Genomic DNA, 22269 nt, shown 5'->3' on the forward strand with positions numbered 1-22269 from the left:
GGACAATGGAGAGACAAATTCAGCCTGCAAGTTTAACAAAAAAAGAAAATGTTGAATTTTTTTAATTGGACTTTAATTTTTGGAGAAGTTTTAGGTTCATAGCTAAATTGAGTGTAAGGTGCAGAGATTTCCCACATATCCTTCTCAGAACACATGCATAGCTGTCGCCGCCTCCGGCCCCTTATCAGCATCCTCTACCAGAGTGGTAGTTTTGTTACAAATTATAAACTTACATTGACGTTTGATCATTTTAATATGGCCTTTTAAGTTAAAAATGTTAAAATTAAAATAAATGTTGCTGTGAACTGGTATATTAGAAAAAATGTAGGCTTTAGGGTTACACGAGTGTAAATTCAAATCCTGGGTCTGTAACTCCCGACTGTGCCATCATTAACATTTTAATCTTTCTAAAAATCTATTAAGTAAGTGTTATGAAAGTTACTTCACAGGATTGCTCTTAGAATTAAATGAGATTATAGAGACAAAGCACCTGTCACCCTGTGTTTGACATGTGGTAAGCATTCAGTGCATAACTTGATAACTAGCCAGATTTTGTTCCTACCTATAACGTGTTAAGCTTTTATTACATGGAAAATAAACTATGCTGACTTCTCCTTTCTCAATAACACTAGATGACTAAAGCAGTACTAGTACAGATTATTAATAATTCTTTGTTATAATATAATGGGAATCATGTCTACGTCACTGGTCTCCAAAGAAGGGCTTACCCCACGATAGTTTATACAAACAGATGCATTGGTATGTGAGGAAAAACATGAGAACTTTCATTTTTTTTATCTTTTAAAATTTAAAATTTTTGAATCTATTGAAATTATAGTATATCCGTACCTGTTTCATTTATAAATAAATAAATATACACACATCGTGGGTGTATGAATAAACTTTTTTGAAGACTCATGAAAAAAATGTTTGAGGCAATAGGTATACTCAGTGAGCATTCATAAAGTAGATGTCATAGTGTTTTTATTGGGTGTCTGCTACATGAACAGGACTAGGTATTAAATCTTTAAAGGCAAATCAGATATGGATATGGATTTTTACTTTAAAAAGCTTAAAGTCTAAAAGCGATATTAGCACATACTAATAAAAAACTATATTACTAGCAGAAAGCCATTCTGTTAAGAACACACAATTAAACAAAATCATTTTTAGCTTGTGGGAGGTAATATTTGTACTAAGACTAAATGTGGAAACACTGCAAACAGAAGCATAACAATGAGAAAAATCTTTTTGTCCAGAGGAAAGTGTCTTGAAGTCCAAACTTCGTTCTATACCAAGAGATTTTTTTTTTTTTTCGAGACAGGGTCTTGTTCTGTCACCCAGGCTGGAGTGCAGTAGTGTGATCATGGCTCACTGCAGCCCCGACCTCTTGGGCCCAAGCAATCCTCCTGCCTTAGCTTTCTGTATGTCACCACATCCATCTTATTTCTTTAATTTATTTTTCGAAGAGATAGAATCTCACTATGTTGCTTAGGCTACCAATAGATTTTTAAAAGAATTTTAAGCAAAAAATTTGAGTTATGTTTGAATACCGTTAATTTATTATTTTGTCCATTCATTTATGAAACCGTTATTGACAAATAAGTACTATGGTCATGCCCAATGCTAAGTATGCAAAATACAAACATAAATTACATGCTGTTCATTTTCTCAAAAGACTCATAATCTAGTGCAATAGTCATGTAAACATACTCACTTCATTTCATGAATGTACCAGAGAGTTATTTATTAAAAAAAAAAAAAGGTGATGGTGACAATGCAGGGAATGCTTATTCTGCCCAGATGTGTTGTAAAGGCTTCACTGAATCAAGAGAGAAGTCAGAAAACATAACAGTCCAAGATAGAAATTTAGTTATGCTGCAGCCTTTTTTTGTATGGCTCAAGGCTGGAGGAACAGTGATGGAGAAAATGCTAGACAGTTCAGTTGAGCCCAGGTCCATGGGACCATGTATCCTCAAAAATGGCATTTGCCCTTTGTCTTATAGTTCATACAGATTAGAGGTTTTTGAGAGGGATGTGATGCAATCACTTTTGTTATGTAGAAAGATGATTTAGATAGTAGGTTGAGGAAAGGAAAAAGGGGACAAAGATGGGAGGCAAAAGAGAACAGACACAACACAACTATAGTTCAGGAAGATGAAGAAATTGGGACCTAAGTAACTACAGTGAAGATAAAGACAAAAATATAATATTAAATCATATTTGAGAGGAAGAGTCTTAGCTAAATCTGGATACAGGTGTTTAGGGAGAAGGACATATTCAGAATGACTGAGATGTTTGGTGACATGGAGGGTGATGGTATCAGTTGGCTAGGGCTGTCTTAACAGGATACCAGAGTCAGAGTTGCTTAAAAAAACAGAAATTTATTTCCTTCCAGTCTGGAGGCTGAATGTCCAAGATCAAGGTGCTGGTAGGGTTGGTTTCTTCTGAGCCTCTCCCTGGCTGCCTTCATACTGTGTCCTCACATGGCCACTCCCTTGTGTGCACACAGCTCTCGTATCTCTTCCTCTTCTTATAAGGACACCCATCATATTGGATTAGAGCTCCACCTTTATGACCTCATTTAATCTTAATTATCTCTTTTAAAGTAATTGAAGGGCTTTTAAGAGCCCTGTCTTCAAATACAGTCATACTGAGTATAAGGGCTTTAACATGCAAATTCTGGGGGGAATATAGTTCCAAACAGTGATGCAGTATCTTAAAGATGAGGGAAAGTTTAGTGGTGTGGTAGACTTAATTAATTATGTGTTTGACAGAGTAACCAATATTTCTGTGAAATAACTGAAATTAAGAGGAAAGAAAGATACTTAAACATTTCCCAATTAGAATGGGAAGTTTTATCATTATCCATGTTTTGAGGCATTGAGACCCATAGAATTGAAGATAACAGAGAGAAACTTAGAAATAAGGAAAATTATATTATAATGTGGGCATTGTGTTATAAAGACAGATTTGTAATATAACAAATATAACATAAACTCACAATTCTGCTACAAATATATAACTACAGCATGCTGCCCACAATGTAACTCATTATCTTACATATTTTAAGTGCTTACCTCTTATATTCAAGCCTATGAATCTCAACACATAATAAATATGTAGCTATAACATTAATTAGAAGGTGTGTGTTTCTGTGTTTCTGTTTGTATTTATTTTTATATTTGGAGGTACATTAGTAAATGTATAGATGGTTATTAAATAAGATTGTCCAGACATATGTGTTTTGTAAAAGAGAGGAGGAACAACAGTATATAAAAGCCAAGTAGACTATATTGATATGAAAACAGTGTGTAGGTTGAAATGTGAGAGAGGAAAAGATATGGACATGTGTCTGGAGGCTATTGCAGAAATTCTGTAATGAAAGCTGAATATAGGCACTACCATGGTTGATGGAAAAAGGGGACAATAGGACAGACTTATTCACTTAATAAGTATTTACTGAGTGCCTAGTGGACGCTAGGCTATGTGCTAGACCCTGGAGACTCAACCGAAAACAAGATGTCCCTGCCCTCATAAAGCTGATATCCTAGTGAGAAATAATATAATTAAACCAACAGTTAATGATAAAAATAACTTCTACAACTATGTGGCTGACAGCAAAAAGAACAGAAGCTCCTAAACTAGTGTTGGGAGTATAGGAAAGGTTCCCCCCGCCCCCAGAGGAAATGGCATTTAATCTGAGATTCAAAATAAATATAACTTACCTTGACAAAGGAATTTACAAGATAGGAGGAGTGGATGGTTTAATAAGGAAGGTACTGTACAAAGGACCAAAAGATTGCAAAGACTGTGAGGCATTGCAGAAATAAAAGGCTCGGAATATTGCCAAAGTGGCTGCAAGGGGAAAACAAGTCTGAAAAGTTGAGACAGAAGGAATATACATAGAGAAATAAAAACTAAGAGAATATGCCATTGGAGAATCCAACATAAAATGTCATTGACTATGGGCAATCCTTCTGAGCAAACAACAAAATAACATTGCTGCATTAAAAAAAAAGTAACAAAGATGCTGTTGTTCCTAATGAGAATAGTGCCAGAAGTTAGGGATAGAAGCTACTCTGCAATGGACTGATAAATAAGTGGATATTGAGGAAGTAGAGGCATTGAATAGAGACATATTATAGAAGCCTAGTTGATCCATTTATTGTTGACTTACTGAGAATATTATAGATAGATTTCAGAGTTCAAGATACCTAGAAATTTGAGCACTGGTGATGCTATAGTACAAACAATGGAAAACAAAAAATAGTGTAATTATATCCTCGAGATGTTGAGATGCAATTATGAACAGCCTGGAATTCTATTCCAGGGACAAAGTATCTTTTAGGGATGAAGGTGACATGAATTTATTTTCAATCAAAGAAAAACTGAAAGCCTTTATCATCAGCAGATTTATACTGCAGAAATAGCAAAGATTCATGCTACAAGAAATACGGAAAGAAATTACTGCAGATGAAAAATTTTAAAGTTATGTGAAGCATAGGATGAGACTATAGTTTTTCAGAGAGGACCTACCTTTGCTTCTGTCAGGCAGCCAGAGAAACTTGCAATCTGGGATCACCTTAACCAAAGCTCAAGGATCAAGATGATTCAAAGTTGGGCATCAGTCCCTGAGAGAGCAAGCTACTTGTAATTCACCCTGACTCCTATCAAAAGAGCTGCTCATCTCCTTAGACTTTCAGCCAAATTTTCAGGAACCGCAGATGTCCCTAAGGAAAAAGTAGGCTCAATTGCCAAGCTTACTTGTCTAGGTTTCAGCTTCTCCCAGATCTTGGCCTTCAGAGCTCTCCAAAGCATTCAAGTATTTGAATATTTATCCAGTTTTTTTAGTGTCTTTAGCAGGAGTGTTAGTAGGAATTATTTAATCTACCATTACCAGAAATAGAAGTCTGAAGTTTGTGCTATGTAAATAACCAAGTAACCAAACTTCAAAATGTAAATTGCTTTAACACAGTCACATAAAACAAGTAGGACCATCACACTGACGTTGTCCTTGGATATGTGCTTTTGCCAGAAGTACACCAATATATAGTCTGAATGGGGAGCCATTTATTTCAAGAGTGAAGCAAAATCCTGCCTTGCCTAGTGGTCAGAATTTCCTTCTATTGGATTCTCAACTTCTATGTAAGCTATTGTCTTGTAAAGACAACAGAAAAAGAACACATACTGAAGAGAGTCCACATGCATACATTGTAACATCAACATTTTTATCAGTTCCATATGGTAAGCTGCCACCAAGAAGGGAAACATTTGTATTGATTTTTTTTCTGATTAAAAAAGTAAATATTTAGACAATAGAGAAAAATATAAAGAGTAAAAATATTCCCTATGATCTTACCACTTGTATATAATTACTATGAACATTTTGTTACATATTGTTCCATTCCTGAATTATATGTTACATCTATACTGTACATTATATTTAGTAAACATGTTTAAAGTTTTCAAATAAAAATGTAACCATGCTGCAGATACTCTTTCCTACCTGTTCTTTTTTTTTCTTAATACCTTGGTGATTTTTCTATCTCAGTTAATTTGTATTAACTCATTTCTTTTAATAATTGTTTAGTATTCTATATTTGAAAAATTATTTATTGATGGTATTCAAGTAGTTTCTATGTCCTTTGATTTTCTCTCAACACATGTTCCTCAACATATTCTCTTCTCCAATTCCTGCTGGTGGAACTTGGGGATGTCAAAACAGTGCAAAGGTGCAGTCTCCAGTAGGAATGGACAAAAGAGGGAAATTGTGAAAATTCACATGTGAGAGAAAGTCACAGTTCTACCTAGGTTTTATTTATTTTTTCTTTCCTTTTGGATTTATTGAAGTGATCTAAAGTTAGCTGGGGTATTGTAAATCCCACATTCCCTCTTTACTCACCCAGCTTCTCTTATTGAAGAACACCAAGTTAAAATACAAGCTTCATACAGACTGTGCATCACATGAAGTAAAAGATGAACAATGGGCCGCCCTTCTGGGAGACAGCCTCCTCTAGGAACTCTTTGCTTTATGTCCTACTGTGTAGACCTTGGGGATTTTCTGAGTTCTGTTGGGGAAACCTAACTACTCAGTTTGTAAGTTCTTCTCCTTTGCTAATGTTGAATAACAGGCCAGTCAACAACAATCAGTTTTTCTTTTAATCTAAGTCATTCTCTTTCACAACTTCCAGAAAAGAAAAATTAATGTTTCTTGACCATTGATAGCTTTTTAGCAATGCCAAGTATCTTTTAAAAGTTGTTTTTTTATTTTTTCATTTTTAAATTTGCTTTTTTATTTTTTCATCATGTCAGTGATATTTTATAGGGAATGTGTAGACTCAATCATTATTGAAATGGAATGTTGACCCTTTAAGGTTTAATGGGGAGAAAGAAGGTGAAAATATTTAATGTCCTTGTTAAACATGGGCTGGCATCATGGGATGTTGCTGATGGAGGTGTTTCACATTTTAATCATGCCAAAGAAACACCAAACTCCTGGGCTGGTGTAAGGACTGGAACACTAGACAGAGATGTAAATGTGTATAAAGAAAAGGTAATAATAATAATAATAATAAAAAGAAAAGGTAATAATATTTTGGGAACATGCTCTCTCGACTTCGCTTGCTGTAGAACAGACTCAGTAATTGAATTACCCTGTGGATAGAATTGTGATGTTGTAATAAGGTCTTTTGCTCTTTTAGATACTAATGATTTATTGATGTTTTCAAAAGAAGCTTTTTTTAACTGTCTTCTTGGATGAAACAAATGTTATAATCAATTTTTTTAAGAACTCGACTTTCTGATTTTGTTACCTTAAAAGTTCTTTCTCTGTTTGGATAGAATTTCAGTTGCTGCTGGCTGGCAGCCATTCTTGAAGGAGAGAAGAGAGTTGTGTTGGCAGCCGAATGAATTTGTCCTACATGTCCTCTCCAGCAGAATGTCATGTGGGGTCAACTTCTAGTCCCAAGTTTGATATCATTTGATGAATTCCTCCGTACAGATATTCTGATTCTTCCATGTGATTGTATGGAGCTGCTTCATAGATCTTTGGTTTTGTGGACATTTTTGTATCTACCATTTTTCTATGCCCAAACAGATTCTGGATGAATCTGTTTTTAAAAAACTATCTGGGATCACCAATTAAGTGATTTTCCTGATGCTAGAGTCAGTGATTTTTCGAGCTCAGTAGAAGCTGTGGTGTCTTGCCTAGGTCCCCCTTCCTGGGTTGTTGCACTTGTCCCTCAGCTGCTGGCAATGCTGTTTGCAAATGTATCCGAGTTCCCATCCACCCACCTCCTAACTCCTCATCTCTCCACCAACTGCGCCCTAAAAATTGCCCTTAGCTATTAGAAGCAAACTAGCCAAGGAGGCTGTGACACTTCTTTCCTCCTTTAGGAATGGTATGTAAACAATGCCTGGAATATACAGGGCTATAGAAGTCTAGCTTTCTTGCCTCAAAAGGGAACAGCACTCCAGTGGGATTTATATTTCAGAATCCCTACAATACAAATGGATCAGCCCAAGACTACACTTTACCTGAGACCACATTCTTGATCACCTCTTTCTTCTTCCCTATCCTGCTTTATGCTCACCCTTAGAGGCACTCCTGAAAACATCTTCCTCAATAAAGCTCTAAAAACCCTGGATCAGGCTTTGTTTCTAGGGAAACTGGCTTAAAATTCTACCAAAAGTGATCTTAGAAAGCAGACCTCAAGAATGGCATCCTGAAGTTAGAAACTTGAGAGCTGGCTTATACCAATGACCTATCACTGGTGGTAGCTTCTGACATGCAGCCACAGTGCAATTGCTAAGGTTATCACTGAGGTCAACTTGGATGGGTTATAGGCAGAAGAAGATGCACTGGTTTGTGCCAAATCTCTGGTGTTGGAGAGGTACAAGAGAAATATAAATTTTAAGGTCTGTGGAATTCAGAGGCTATTTCTGAATGCCATTGGTGTTTCAAAGAGATGAAATAACAGGCTCAGGGCAATCAATCACCAATTTAAGGCCAAGTATGAGAGTCAGAGGGCCTCTTTGGCAGCTTGTAAAGAGACCTTCAGTTCCTACAGCTGGAGGGCAGATGAACTGAAGAACAGGCATAGGACTTAATTATAAAAGTCACAGAACTAAAGAGAAAGCATAATTCCCAACCATGGGAAGTCTTATATGCCAAACTCAGAGTCCTGAAAAGTAAAGAAAAGGGCACTGAAACTTGGGATAGGGTTATCTGGGTATATATAGAGTAAATCTTCACTTAATGTTATGATTTTTTTTGGAAATGGTGATTTTGAATACAACAATGCATAATGAAACAAATTTTACCATAGTCTAATTTATATAAACAAGAGTTAAGTTCCTATGGAATATTTCTGGTCAAAAAAAATCACCAAACTTCTAAATAAAGACCCCAAACACTCCTAATATTAAACACTGACATAAGTGTGAGCAGTACATACACTTAAGAAAGATTAGTAAAAACACATAAGATAATTCTTTACCTATTTTTTTTTTTGGTGAATCAGTGAGTGATGGTGATCATGGTGGAGATGGGTTAAATGAAGGAATAAATGTTTGCAAGGCAAAAATTGTAAGGAGCACCTCTTGCCAGCACACAGTTCAAATGCAAATAAATATTGTGGGCTCAATGGGCACTTTCTCCCTGCGTCATTTATTGTTGTGCATTTATGTGATTATCATAGACTGGAAGAATTTTTATTTGATAGTAATTTGTGTTCCATTCATTCATTTATTTTCCAACCCACTTGTTCCAGTTCAGGATCAAGGGTGTTAGGAGCCTATGATGGCAGTTGAGGGCAGAGGTAAGAACGAGCCCTCGACACGGCTCCATCCCATCATTGCAGGGCATACTCACACATACACCCATGCACACTCAGACTGGGACAATGTGGACATTCCACTTCAACTCATGTGTACATCTTTGGGATGTTGGATGAAATTGGAGTATCTAGAGGAAATCCATGCAGACATGGAGATAATGTACAAACTACACAAACAGTGGCTCTGGCCAGAATGCCAGAATGGATTGCTTTTCTTATCAATGTTACAATACAATGACATCGAATGAAACAATGTTATTTGAGGATCTGCTGTACATGTAATCCTTGGACTCCCAGATTCCCCTGGAACTTTTGGGTTTGTACAGTGGTCCCCCTTGTTGAAAGATAATGCCTCTGCCACCTCTTGGTTGAAGACTGTGAGAAAACTTGCATGAGGCAGGCAGATGCTTTACAGGATGATACTAAGTACTTCTGGATCCGCCTCCTTCTCCCTTCTTGGTCACATAAACAGCAACTAGGATCACTATCTTAGCCTAACACAGTTGACAAAATGTGAAGCTTCCTAAAGGAGGGGATGGATTATACGCTCAGAGTTGCAAGAATAGCTAACAAGTACAGCAGTAACTAAGAAAGCATTTTTGAGAGTGGATTCTAAAGGTGTTGGATTAGGATTGTGGGGTAGAATATGAAGTTAAATAAGGGAGAGCATATTAATATGGGGGTCCCTCCTGTGATACAAACCTTAACAACCAAAAGTAGTTCTAAGACACTCCTTGGAAGTATCTTGGAAGCTTGGAAAGCAATGGCTTACATTTAATATAGTAGAGATGCTAGATTACTGTGACAGACTGGTGGAAATGACCAAAGGCTCAGCAAAGTGGGCATTCTAGAAAGGATTTATTGTATATATCTTGAAGACCTGCTTGCTGATTTCCTTTCTTAGAAGAGTCTAGTGTATAATACATTTATGAAGGAGACATCATCATTATTTAGAAGCTCATATTGGCTATACTTTGTAGGCTGGAACTAGATAGAAGAAAACACTGTACAGAATTGGATACCATTGCTCTCATATATTTCAGGGATTGCCTCGGCTACAGAGAGCTGCCTCTCTCATGGTCACTCCCTTTAAGAATCAATGCAGGTATAAATGCCTGGTTACTTTGGTCGAATGCAAGCTAATTCTGCAGGGCCTTTTTAGCTATCTACAGAGATATTTATCTGGAAATCCCCATGGAGTTGGTCAAGACTGAATTAGAGCTTGAATTATTCTCCCCAATCCTTCTTCCTTCTTCTCCCTTCTACAGGTGTTGCTCTCAAGAGGACTCCTTAATAAACACTCTGTGTTCTAAATTCCATAACTGAGCCAACTCTTAGGGGAATCCAACCTGTGACAGGCCTCAAGGAGATTTCCTGTGATCAGGTGACAGAGGGGGATAAAACTTGAGCTTGGTTCACAGATACAGTGGCTTGCTACCATGGTATGATCCTAAGATAAATAGCTGATGCATTACACTTCCATTCAGGTGTAGCTTTGAAACAAAATAATGAAGGAAGGAAACTAACCAATAGGAAGAGCTTTAAATTATTAACTTGTGTAAAGAAAGAAATGGTTTGAGACAACAACATTTATGGATTTATTGATAGTAACAAATAATCTAGCTTTTAGTCAAGGGATCTGGAAGGAGCAATATTGTGAGATCAGGGTCCAAGAGGTTTAAGAGGAGACAAGTAGGTGGATCTATGGATGTGGAAAGGAAGAATGAAGCTCTTCTCATTGCATGCTTGAGCAGATTCATTGTAGAAGAGGTGCTAAATAACCAAATAGACAGGATGACTTGGCTGATTGTTTTTAGCTCCTGCCCTTGACTATGACAATAATGGCACCATGGGTGTATGAATGGAGAAGCCACGGGACAGATATGGACTCCATGTGTATGCCTAAGAATATGGGCTCCATCTTACCAAGGCCTGTGTAACCAGTCACCGCTGCTGAATGCCCAACTTGTCAGCAACAGAAACTAATGCTAAGTGTCCTGCATGTGAGTATTCCCCAAAGAGCTCAATCAGCCACTTGGTGCAAGTTTGATTTTGTAGGACCCTTTCCATTTTGAAAAGGGCAGAATTTATCCTTTCCAGGATTAACACATATGGGTTTGCTTTTCTTTCCTATAGGACTTTGACAAATATAATTTTTCATGGACTTGTGGAGTGTTTGATTTGCTGATATGATATTCTGCATAATAACATCTCAGACCAGAACAATCTTTTTTTGGCAAAGGAGATAGAGAAGTGGGCACATGACTATGTGGACTGCCTTAGTCCATTTTGTGTTGCTATAACATAATACCTAAGGCTGGATAGTTTATAAAGAAAAGATGTTTATTTGGCTCACAGTCCTATAGGCTGTACACAAAACATGGCTTTTGTGCTGCATCAAAACATGTTGCAGAAGGTCAAAGAAGAATATGCACATGTGAAGAAGGACCAAACACTGATAAATGTTACTACCTCAAACCATTTTCCTCTTTACACAAGTTAATAACTAGGAGATCTTCTCAAAGCTCTGCCTATTGGTTGATATCCTTCCTTCACTGTTGTTCTTAAGGCTACACCTGAGTGGAAGTGTAATGCATCAGCTGTTCATCTTAGAGTTGCACCACCATGCCAAGCTTTATAATTATCTTTAAAATAGCCCACTCATGGGAACTAATCCAGTCCCATGAGAACTAATTCCATCTTGCTAGAATGTGAACTTGCTCACTACCATGAGAACAACACCAGCCCTTTCATGAGGGACATACCTTCATGACCCAAACACCCCCAGCTAGTCCCAACCCCAGCATATTGGGGAGGCAATTTTAACATGAGTTTTGGTGGGGACAAACAAACTGCATGCAAACCACAGCAGGGCCTACTGGTCTCATCAACTACGGCATCTAGTGCTATCCTTTCAGAATGCTTGAGTGGCCTTTAAAAGATGCAGATTAGGCATCAGTTTGCACATGACACCTTGAAAAGATGGGGCATTATTCTTAGAATGTAGTATACTTCTTACACCAATATCAATTGTATGGTGCTATGTTAGCAAAAGGTATGATCCATAGTGTTATGGACTGAATTGTGTGTTCCCCCCCCTTTTATATCTTGAAGCTCTAACCCCTAATGTGACTATATTTTGATATATGGCTTTTACTTAGGTAAGTAGGGTTACACAAGGTGATAATCCAATATGAATAGTGTCATTATAAGGAAAGGAAGGGATACCAAGGATGCATATACTCAAAGGAGAGGCCATTTGCGTATATGGAGAGAAAACAGCCATCTGCAAATCAAAGAAAGAGATCTCAGGAGAAACCAATCCTGCCAGCATCTTGATCTTGGACTTTTCTTCTTCAGAACTGTGAGAAAATAAATAAATTTCTGTTAGTTAAGCCAGCTAGTCTGTGGGATTTTGTTATGGCAGCCCCAGCAAACTAATAATATATGCGGTTTGGGAACAAAGTGGTGAAAGTGGGAGTGGCTCCATTCACCATCACTTTCCAGTAATCACTTGGAGAATTTGTGCTTCCTGATCCTGAAACCTTAAGCCCTGTGAGTCTAGACATCTGTGTTTTTAGAGTGGGTTCCTTCCAGCTGTGGATTAAGCTGTACACTAAAATTCCTACTACTGTACTTGTAATATAAAGGTACACATGCCACTTGGTAGCTTTAGGCAGTGTGTGCCAGAAGACCATCAAATACAATTTACGAATAATCGACCCTTTCCTTGTTTGGGAGTTAGGAAAGCTAGGGAGGAAGGAAGAACTTGTTTGACGCTCAGCTGATCCACTGGGCAGGGTAGGGAACTGTCTCTGGATCTTCCTATGCTCATTTGTACCTGTGAATGGTACAGCAACCATGACCTTCCTAGTAAGGGCATCAGAATAGGAGCTCAATCCTCAGGAATAAGACTATGTGTTACACCATGAGGTAGGCTACCTCAGCTAGTGGACTTGCTAGAGAGAGAGAGAGAGGAACATATGTTGGGTGATGGAAGGAGATGATGGGTATCAGTTTTTGCCACAGAACCAATGCAGAAACTAGTAAGTTTCCTCAAGAATTGTAACTACAGTAGTCTGGAGAATCTGTGTTTGGATAGAGTAAACTTAATGTAAGAAACAAGTGCATTTGAGTGGATGCTTTAGATGTTCTTCCCTGATCCCCTTTACTAGGCCCCTTTTATTGTCCCCTAGCTGCAGGGAGTGGGGCTACCCGCAGCTCACCGCTGTCCCCTTCTCTGGAGATTTGCCCTCAGCTGACGGAGCTGCCTCACCTAGGAGGTTTTACAGCTCCCACCATCCAGGGGTGGCATTGTTAAGACTGAATAATAAGGGGTACAATTGGCTGGCCCTTCAGCCTCAAGGAGAGGCATTTGTGTGGCACAGTTTATGCTTCAGAGACTCCCTTCCATCCACGTTGAGGAGCAGGCCAATGCTAGATTTGGCCTGAGGTCACATCTTTGCTCAGTTGTTCCTGTTTTTCTCCCTCCTTCAGAAGCTTTTCTTGAAGATCACGTTCTCAGTACATCATGTGCATTTAATCTATTTTCTCAGGCCCTGCTCCTAGGGAACTGGACCTAAGACAATTAGTCATAAGATAAAGTCAAGAGGACATATCAATAAGCTCAACCTGATAGATCCGCTTCTCTGAGCCCAGCGCGCTGCCATCAGTGTGTGGGTGTGCAATGACATGAGGAGCAGCCTCTGCTCCCATCAAGCTCATCATGTAGCTCAGAAGTGAAAACATAAGACTGTATACAATGTAACTTGCATCATAGTGCTAGCTCTAGATACCAAATTGACAAGTGGTAAAATTTGAGGTCAGCAAAGAGGAGTGTTTTCCTCAGAGATCTCCATAATTGAAAGTAAGTATCGAAATGCTTGTTATTTAAAGGAATGTTGACTACCATAATTTGAGAATTTGTGTAAAGTTGACAATATGTATTAAAGTGATGAAGTTTGTGAAATTTTGTTAATTTACTGCATTCATGAGAATTTAAATCAAGTATATATAGTTCCCAAATTTAGGATTTGAATCAATGCTCGCATGCTGTGAGGTGTTTATTCTAAACTGAGCTAAAGCTAGAAGCATAGTGCCCAGGTGCCACTGTACACCCAGAGGACAGAGCACGTTTCTTTTCCCTGGGAACTGTCAGATAGCAACCATAGGTGGCAATGCAAGCTCAGCAGTAGCATTCTCTGCTCCCTGTCTGCAACAGCTGAAAGTGTCCTTTTAAGGCGTTGCTGTTTTATTATTCTTGTATAAAACAGTCTGAATCTTTACAGTTTTCCCAATGTCTTAAAGTGCATAATTACTTTAATTTAGGTTTTGGGGCAAGCCATATGTGGAAATGTAAAATAGTTGAACCTACAGAAAAATATTTTATAAAGATACACAAAGTAAATGGGGATGGAAAGGGTTTGAGTTTACCATTGACACAAAATAGTACAGAAGTTTGTGGCTAGTCCACTAAGAATCTAACCTGTTTTACTAATTTTTATTTTTCTATTTCCTGTTTCCTAAAAAGATAAGATGACTGTGGAAGTGCAAATTGATTCTTATTTAAATTTGGTCACATTTCTTAATTAATCTGGTGTTTGATATGTGAATAAAGAGATAATTGTTAAATAAAATAGTTCTCACAAATCATTTTAAGGAGCATAAGCATTTCATATATTTCTGTTCTGTTATTTTAAGGCAACAGAGTCAGTGTACCAATATATGCGTATGGATGCAAATAGATGAGTATGATTTTCCTGCCCATCATTATAAAAGTACCTTTCCTAGTTGAACTGTTAATGAAATGATGAGAAAATCTGAGGTGAACATTTAGCAGTCTATTTTCATTTTATTTCATCAAAAAGAATCTATTTTACAATTACTATTTACTTGCAATAACCTGCGGCAAAAAATGATTTAATGTTCAATATGTGCATTAAAATGCACTTGCTTTTTTAATATGTAAAAGCTGATGGAAATTTCATTTAAGCACAATTCCTGTATCACAGATTTTAAGCAAAATGAAAGGAAGTTAGGGTACCATTTTAACATGGCTATAAAAATAATTTCTTTCAGTGGCTGGAGGGAAGGAAGGATTGGTCAAAGTAATTTTTATCTTCGTTGGGATTCCCCAGTAGCCTGCTTTCTTATTTGGCTTAATGCATGCCACAATAATCATGCTATTTCTTGTGAGCATTTTTCTAGCTCACAGTAATAAGAATAATTGCATGGTGTTTATATTCTAAAGTGCCTTGTCTCACTAAGCTCTGAAGTCCTTTTTGAGTATTAATTTTCACAAGATTTCTGTGTAACACACAAGCATGTGTATTATTATCTTGTTATTCCTCTTTTAACAACAAGGATAGTGAGGCACAGATGCAGAAAATGATACACAAGTCAGAGTCAGGATGCCAGAAACAGATTAAGAATCCTAACTTCCTGTTCAAAAGCAAGGCCATGCTTTCGAGGAATTATTAAGGAACTTCATTGAATTCTGGCAATTAGTAGTTATCTTTTAACTCCAGTTTTTACTCCTAGAACATTAACATTAATAGGAAAAATCTAATAACTTGTTGTTAGTTAATTCTGTTGCATCGTGGGTAATACAGAGATTGTAAACAAGCAAGTTGTACATAACTGTAAAATAGGAATGTTATTGATAATAATTTGAAGTGTAAATGTTTAATGGCATGGATGAAAAATTCATAATAATTAAAACAAACAAACACAAACTTTTAAGTAATAGCCAACCTGGAGGCTGCTTGGAACAACAACAACAACAAAAGAATTAGGTGTGTAATTTGAGTACAGAATCAAACCTGTTTAAATGTGTTGACCAGAATTCAAAGATGTGAACATCTGAAGATAGGCCTAGAACACAACATACATGCAATATATGTTATTTTGTAATTACATGAATAATATATTTTAAGAATTTCTATACAAATTATTTTAATATCTTTAAGGTATGATTATAACACTGCAATTATATATTTTTAAGAATTGTATCTTTTATAACTGATTATCTAAAAGATAGTATCTATTCTGCTTACAAATGAAATAATTTTGATGTTGGAGATTTGCTTCAGAGTAATCTGGGGAGTGTGGGGGGCTTTATAAAACAAGATTGGCCATTATCTGATAATTGCTAAAACTGTATAGTTGATATTTGGGGTTACATATATTCTTTACTTCTGTTTATATTTAAAATTTTCTATAATAAAAATTTTAAAATATAAAAAATTATAGCCATGTATATTAGATAAGACATTATTACAAATTTGTTATAAGGAAATACATCTCATCTTGCTGGAACTATGATCTATCAAGAACATAGTCAAGTAATAAAATATACCCCACAAAAGTGAAGAGGGCTAACAGAGGTCAATATAAGCTTCATAAGATAATATCCTGTCACATATTATTATTTGAGCCATTCTAAGAAAAGATACTACTTAACTACATATGCTTAAGATAATTAATAGCTTGAGCATTCACAGACTTAGGGTCAAATACTTGTGCTAGAATTTACTCATTTGGTAATTTATTTCAATTCAGTAAATCTCCATCTCCTCAGATATAAAATAAGTACGATAATATCTACCTTACAGCGTTTTAATGAAGTTTGCATGTGATTAAAGTTTTGCCTGGTCCTTGGTGTTATATAAATGGTAGCTAATAATTTTCAGCTTAATTATATAGATTTTAGATCCACAATATTAAAGCCAGAGACAGCTACATGATTTTCAATGAAGAATGACACCCCTGCTCTACACCTAGGAAAATATGGTCAGGAAAAATCTACAAGAGGAAATAATTCATAAAATCGAGAAATCTGAGTCTTCTTTAACTTAAGGACCCAAAGCCCTGCATTCCTTGTTAAAGCTTATGTATGCCTTTGTATTAATATTACAAAACAGGACAATGAGTTACAAAATGATCTTTGAGAATTATTGAGTCAGAGTAGTAAATGCTAGCTGTTGAAACACACAAACCTAAAGTCTCAGAGTCTTAACATCACAAAATATTGTTTCCCACTCATGACAATGTGGGTCAGGAGGTTCTCCTGGAAGCTCTTCATCCATGCTACTTTCTTTTGCTTTGTCACACCACAGAGTATTCTTGGAACTCTGTGATAGACCCTCTTCATTTGTTTACTTAATGGGTGAAGGAAGAGAGGTTCCATGGAGGATTGCATGAGATATTTTAGAAGTCATGCCTGGAAGCAAACCCATCATTTCTGGCAACACCATCATCCATGTCCCCAGCTAGCTACAAGGGACCTGAGAGATGTAGTTATTCTGCGTGTCCATGATGTGGGGGCCATAGACCATTGTCTGCTATAATCAATAAAGAAAGAAGTGTCTCATCAGTTCTAGGAAGTTTTATGCAAAAAAAAATAGATTGAGTTGTATATCCATATGTAACTCTGCTAGACTGTAAGCTGAGGCTGGGGGCACATCTTGATCATTTCTAACTTACAACTAGTGTTCAGTAAATAGTTTCTGGTAACTAGTAGGTTTGTTACGTAAGTTAATCCAGAAAGCCTAGTTTCTTAAAGATTCTATATAATTTTGTATTTATGGTATTGCAGTTTGGAAATAAGCCTGTCACATATTGAAGAGAAATAAAGTTGTAACAAACAATTCAGTGTGGTCTTAAATAGCTTTACACGTTAACTGAATGATAAAATTTATAGTTACTATATTTGAAATATTAAAAACTTTCTGGACACTTTACTGGATCACCCAAAATTTGGGCTAGAATGTATTTTCATAAAGATAATAGAAATAAACTTGGATATATATAAAATATATAAAATTTGGATTATATAAAATTTTAAAAAGGAAAGCGTATTTACATAAAACATTTTTGTTTATTTCCTACCTCCACAAATTATTACAAAGGGATTTCATTTTCCTAAGTATTCCTTTCCCTTCTAAATCTGGAGTCATAGAATTGAAAGAGAGAAAATCTCACTCTCCTTATTTTCTTTTCACCATCAAGAGAGAAATGAGGAGAATTTGATTCATTTACAGTAAATAAATAAATCTTTTAAAATTTATTGGCACATGGAAGGCAGCAGAACAGATGAGTATTGCAGGAAGTGCAGAAGTATTGCAGGTAGCAGAATCACCCATAGACAATGACAGACCCTCGGCAGTAGCTTATTGTTTACAAGTGAGACTTTGGACAATAAATACCATAAAAATAATGTACTGTTCATGCCAAAGTCATTTACAAGTCTTATGTTTGGAGATGGGTCAGACTGCTGATGAGAGCTATAGACAATGACATAATTTTGGAAAAAGACGTGAGAGTGAAAGAGATGAGAAATGTTTTTGTAAGTAACAGCGACAACAATAAAACAGTAATAAAACCATTTAAATGTAAGAATTACATTGGAAGGTACTGAGGATGTTTTAGATTTTTTTGCCAACTCTATCATTGATTCTGGTGATTCTTACTTCAGATCAATACTCTTATCATCTTTCTGTAACACATAATTTTTAAAAAAGAAAACCAATGAACAAAGCACCAATAAAAATTATTGCTGAAAATAAATGGTTACTTTCACGTATTTGAGATGTAATAGCACCTGAACCTCAGTGAAATTTGGAAACTCATAGAAGAATATTGAGAAAGTAAATAAAAATGTATAAAGATGTGGCTAAACATAGGTGATTTTTTAGAAGGCTTTAGATTCAGAACAATTTTCTTAAAAATTCAAAATCATACTTGTCAGCATCCTGGAGTAAAAGATCTGAGAAAGTTGCTGCCAAAAGATTTTTGCTCATCTCAAAACAAACAAAAAATGAAACATTAGACTTAGTACTAGAGATCGTGTTGGATATGAGAGATTATTTCTATATTGTCAGTAGAAATGGAAACAAGTCAAAATTCTACAGTTTATGAAATACAATATATTGTTGACTTTGCTTTGTTACAATTGAAATTATCGGTTGGGCTTAATGGTGATTTGCTTCTTTAAAGTAACTAAATTGATCACCAGAAGTGATCTGTTTTTAGGCTCTTTTCATGTCCTTCACCACCTAGAACATATCTATGTGTAATTAACTTTAAAATGCATGCCTTTTATATCCTCTTCCACAGTTATCAAAATTCCAGAAAGGAACTCTGAGAAATAATTTCTAAATAGTGTTCGCCCTGCATACACACACAGACACCCACTTTAAACATACAGCAGGAAGATGTGTAAGGGTTACATCTTAATGTGATATAGACTGGGTTCTTTAATATCAGAGATTAGTCAATATTTTTCTAATTTTATTGAAATCAACCAAGATTTTAATGGTGTCGTTTAGCCAGCTGACACAATCTGAGACACCTTCATTATCAGCATAGGTGAAGTTAAGTGTAAACCTTTGTACTGCTTTCTACTTTCTTTCATGAATAGGATTTTGTTGTACTAAGGTAATGGTGCAAATTTACAGTATCCATAAAAGCACCGTTATTGTATTGCTTTGCCTAATGCATTAGGAAGAGAAGACCACTTGGCGGACACCACATATCTACAAATGAACAAAATGGACTAAAATCAAAATTGCATTGCTTTTGTCAATAATTTGCGTTATAATTTTATGGCAAATATTAATGGAAAGAATATCTTAAATAAAAATGAGTCTGATGGTTTCCTTTTGTTGTTGCAGCCCTGATTGTATTTACCTCCAGTCATTTATTGCCCATTAAAGGAGTAATGCTATGTTAATGTAAGGGGGAAAAAAATCAATGCTACTGAGATCAGTAACTGTAGGGAAACAGTGCAGCAGCTGGTTTGCAAACAGTGAGCCCATATAGATCAATGAAATTACAAGCTAAATCTGCTGATGCTCACAAACTGCTCCAGCGGTGTGCTGTCTAACCTTTTTCAAGTTCAAGAGCTCTAGAAAGCCAGAGATAACTAAATGGAAAGCAGGGCAAAGGCAACTAGGAGACGGTGACAGTGTACCTAGAGTACTGTGATATTTGATATTTTACTTTTGCAGATACCAGGATCACTGCACATTTTAACCTATAAAGAAGCCCTATAATCTGTTGGGGAGCCACATGGAGAGCCTTCACAACCCAGAAAATCTACCTTAAGAGGGTTCTTCTATTTGGAGCATTGGAAGGCTACATGATACTTCACAAATGTGCTTGTTAAGCTAAATTACAAAAGATATTACTCAGTGAGCTAATGATGGAATTATAAAATATATTGTGGGTTGCATTTGATGACTTACTGGAGTCCCCGAAATATTATTGTAAAGATAAATATTATATACATTGAGCCTCAGCTTCTCGATAATAAATCACTAACCAGATTCCTGCACATTTAATGTTTGAAAAAAGATAATGAGCTTTTCCTCTCAATCAAGTGATTTTGTATCAATTTACATGCCACTAGTAAGTGTTTTTCCTCATAAGTATTGAATTTTCAGTTTTTCTTTAGCTAAGCCTTCTGTGGACACTCAGCTGTATTTTGACTACATTTCTTAAGACACACAAAAACTTTACTGGAGGAGTGTTAATTGACACAATCAGAGGAATAGGTGATATTTCCAAAAGAGAATCATCACATGGATTGATTTAAAAAAATAAGTTGACTCTGTTTAGAACTAGAGAGGACCTTTGACGTTGGCACATGCAACATCATTTTTCACCCATAAAGGATCAATGACTTTCCCAAGAACACACACATCAGAACTCATCCAGGGGCTTCCAGGCTAACAGCAGTACTGCTCTCAACCCATGATGCTGCCCTAACATGATTGGGATAGGATAAAAGGAAGACAGTGTAGAAGAGAGAAAACAGTAGAATGAAGGTTTACATGGGATGTTTTTATTCAAATATTCACAGAAAATAAAAATACTAAAATCATACATGGGATAAAACTAATCACAGAATATTATTTCTACTAAATTATTCATAATCAAATTGTTGATGCAAAGAACAAAAACCCAGCCTGGCAACATGGTGAAACCCTGTCTTTACCAAAAATACAAAAAATTAACCAGGCGTGGTGGTGCATGCTTGTAGTACCAACTACTCGGGAGGCTGAGGTGGGAGAATCACTTGAGCCAGGGAAGTGGAGGTTGCAGAAAGCTGAGATGGTGCCCTACTGCACTCCAGCCTGGGCAACGGGAGTGAGAACCACACACACACACACACACACACACACACACACACACACACAAAAGAAAAAGATGTCTTTCTCTTTCCTCTCTTCCTCCTTAAATTAATCAAAGAAAATGCAAAACAAAAACACTGATTAAAGAGTCAACCAAAGTGTAGCCTGTCAGCAAGGCTGACCAAACTTCATCTCCTCCTCAGACATGCTCTGAGTACATGTCCTGGGAGGCACAAGACACGCTTTCTTTGAACCCTAGTGCAGTAATTATATTGATTTAAATCATTCTGCCTGTCTCAATCCTCTAAGATAGTGACACAAGAGTGACATGATCTTTACAGGACTGGCTGACTAGATAATGGCAGAAATCTCAGCCAAGTAGCATCAACTGGTAACTCTTATAGTTTAGATCCCTGTATTTAAATATACCTCGGTTTTTACAAACCAGGATGTTTTGTTTTGGTACACTGTGTTAAAAATTAATAAAATTTTTAGCAGATGAGATAAATATGAATCATTTTCTACTCCGTGTAAGGAATAATCATACTTGAGATAAGTTATTACATTTTGGAGAGTATCCTTTAAAAATAATGTCAAATATAATCAGAGGACATATATTATCTCCTAAGTAATTTTAGAATAAGTTAAACATGAGCAATACATGTGTTTAACTTGCCAATGATTCAGGTAATGTGAACTCTACCAAATTCACTGTTAAAATTTTAAATTTTATTTTATAATATCTTATTCTCATATTTTCAGGTTCTCAAAGTATGTTCATCTCTACTTTCTGATATCCTCATATGAATACTGTGAAATAGGTAGATTGGATATTATTACCTCCAGTTAACAAAAGGATACAGAAAGAGGCCAAGTCATTTTCCCAAAGTCACTTGTCAACCATTCAGAGGTGAGAACTCAATTCCTGGGGAAAAAAAAACTCTATTGTTTTATTATTGCCTCTACTTTATGCTTTGAATAGGATGCTTTGAATATGGTAAGAGAAAAACTGAAGCACGAGAAGAAAAATTTTAGCTATACCTTGTTCCTCATACTAAATGATTATACTAATGATCACAACTCCAATAACGAAACCAGGCACTCAGTGTCTTTAAACTTGGGTGAGGGAGTTCATATTTTGAAAATAATTTTTCAGGACATTTTAAGGAGCAGTGTGTTAACACTGGCAGAGCATCACCAAATTATGGTGAAGTCTACACAAAAAAGATACGAGATAATAAAATACACAACCATGTTTTACTGTAGCTGTGAAGGATGATTGATGTAACAGGTAA

At 36.2% G+C, this 22269-nt stretch overlaps 1 long non-coding RNA gene across 1 annotated transcript in view; it reads left to right on the forward strand.

The window, feature by feature from the left end:
• LOC115832368 overlaps window positions 1-19904 on the forward strand; it is a 30335-nt gene extending 10431 nt beyond the window's left edge. Inside the window, exon 3 of the long non-coding RNA XR_004027853.1 lies at window positions 19850-19904. This is a non-coding gene — a long non-coding RNA (uncharacterized LOC115832368). The remainder of the gene's footprint in view (window positions 1-19849) is intronic.
• The last annotated feature ends 2365 nt before the right edge of the window (window positions 19905-22269 follow it).

The sequence above is a fragment of the Nomascus leucogenys genome, chromosome 3 (assembly GCF_006542625.1).
Source record: "Nomascus leucogenys isolate Asia chromosome 3, Asia_NLE_v1, whole genome shotgun sequence".
Lineage (NCBI taxonomy): Eukaryota > Metazoa > Chordata > Mammalia > Primates > Hylobatidae > Nomascus > Nomascus leucogenys.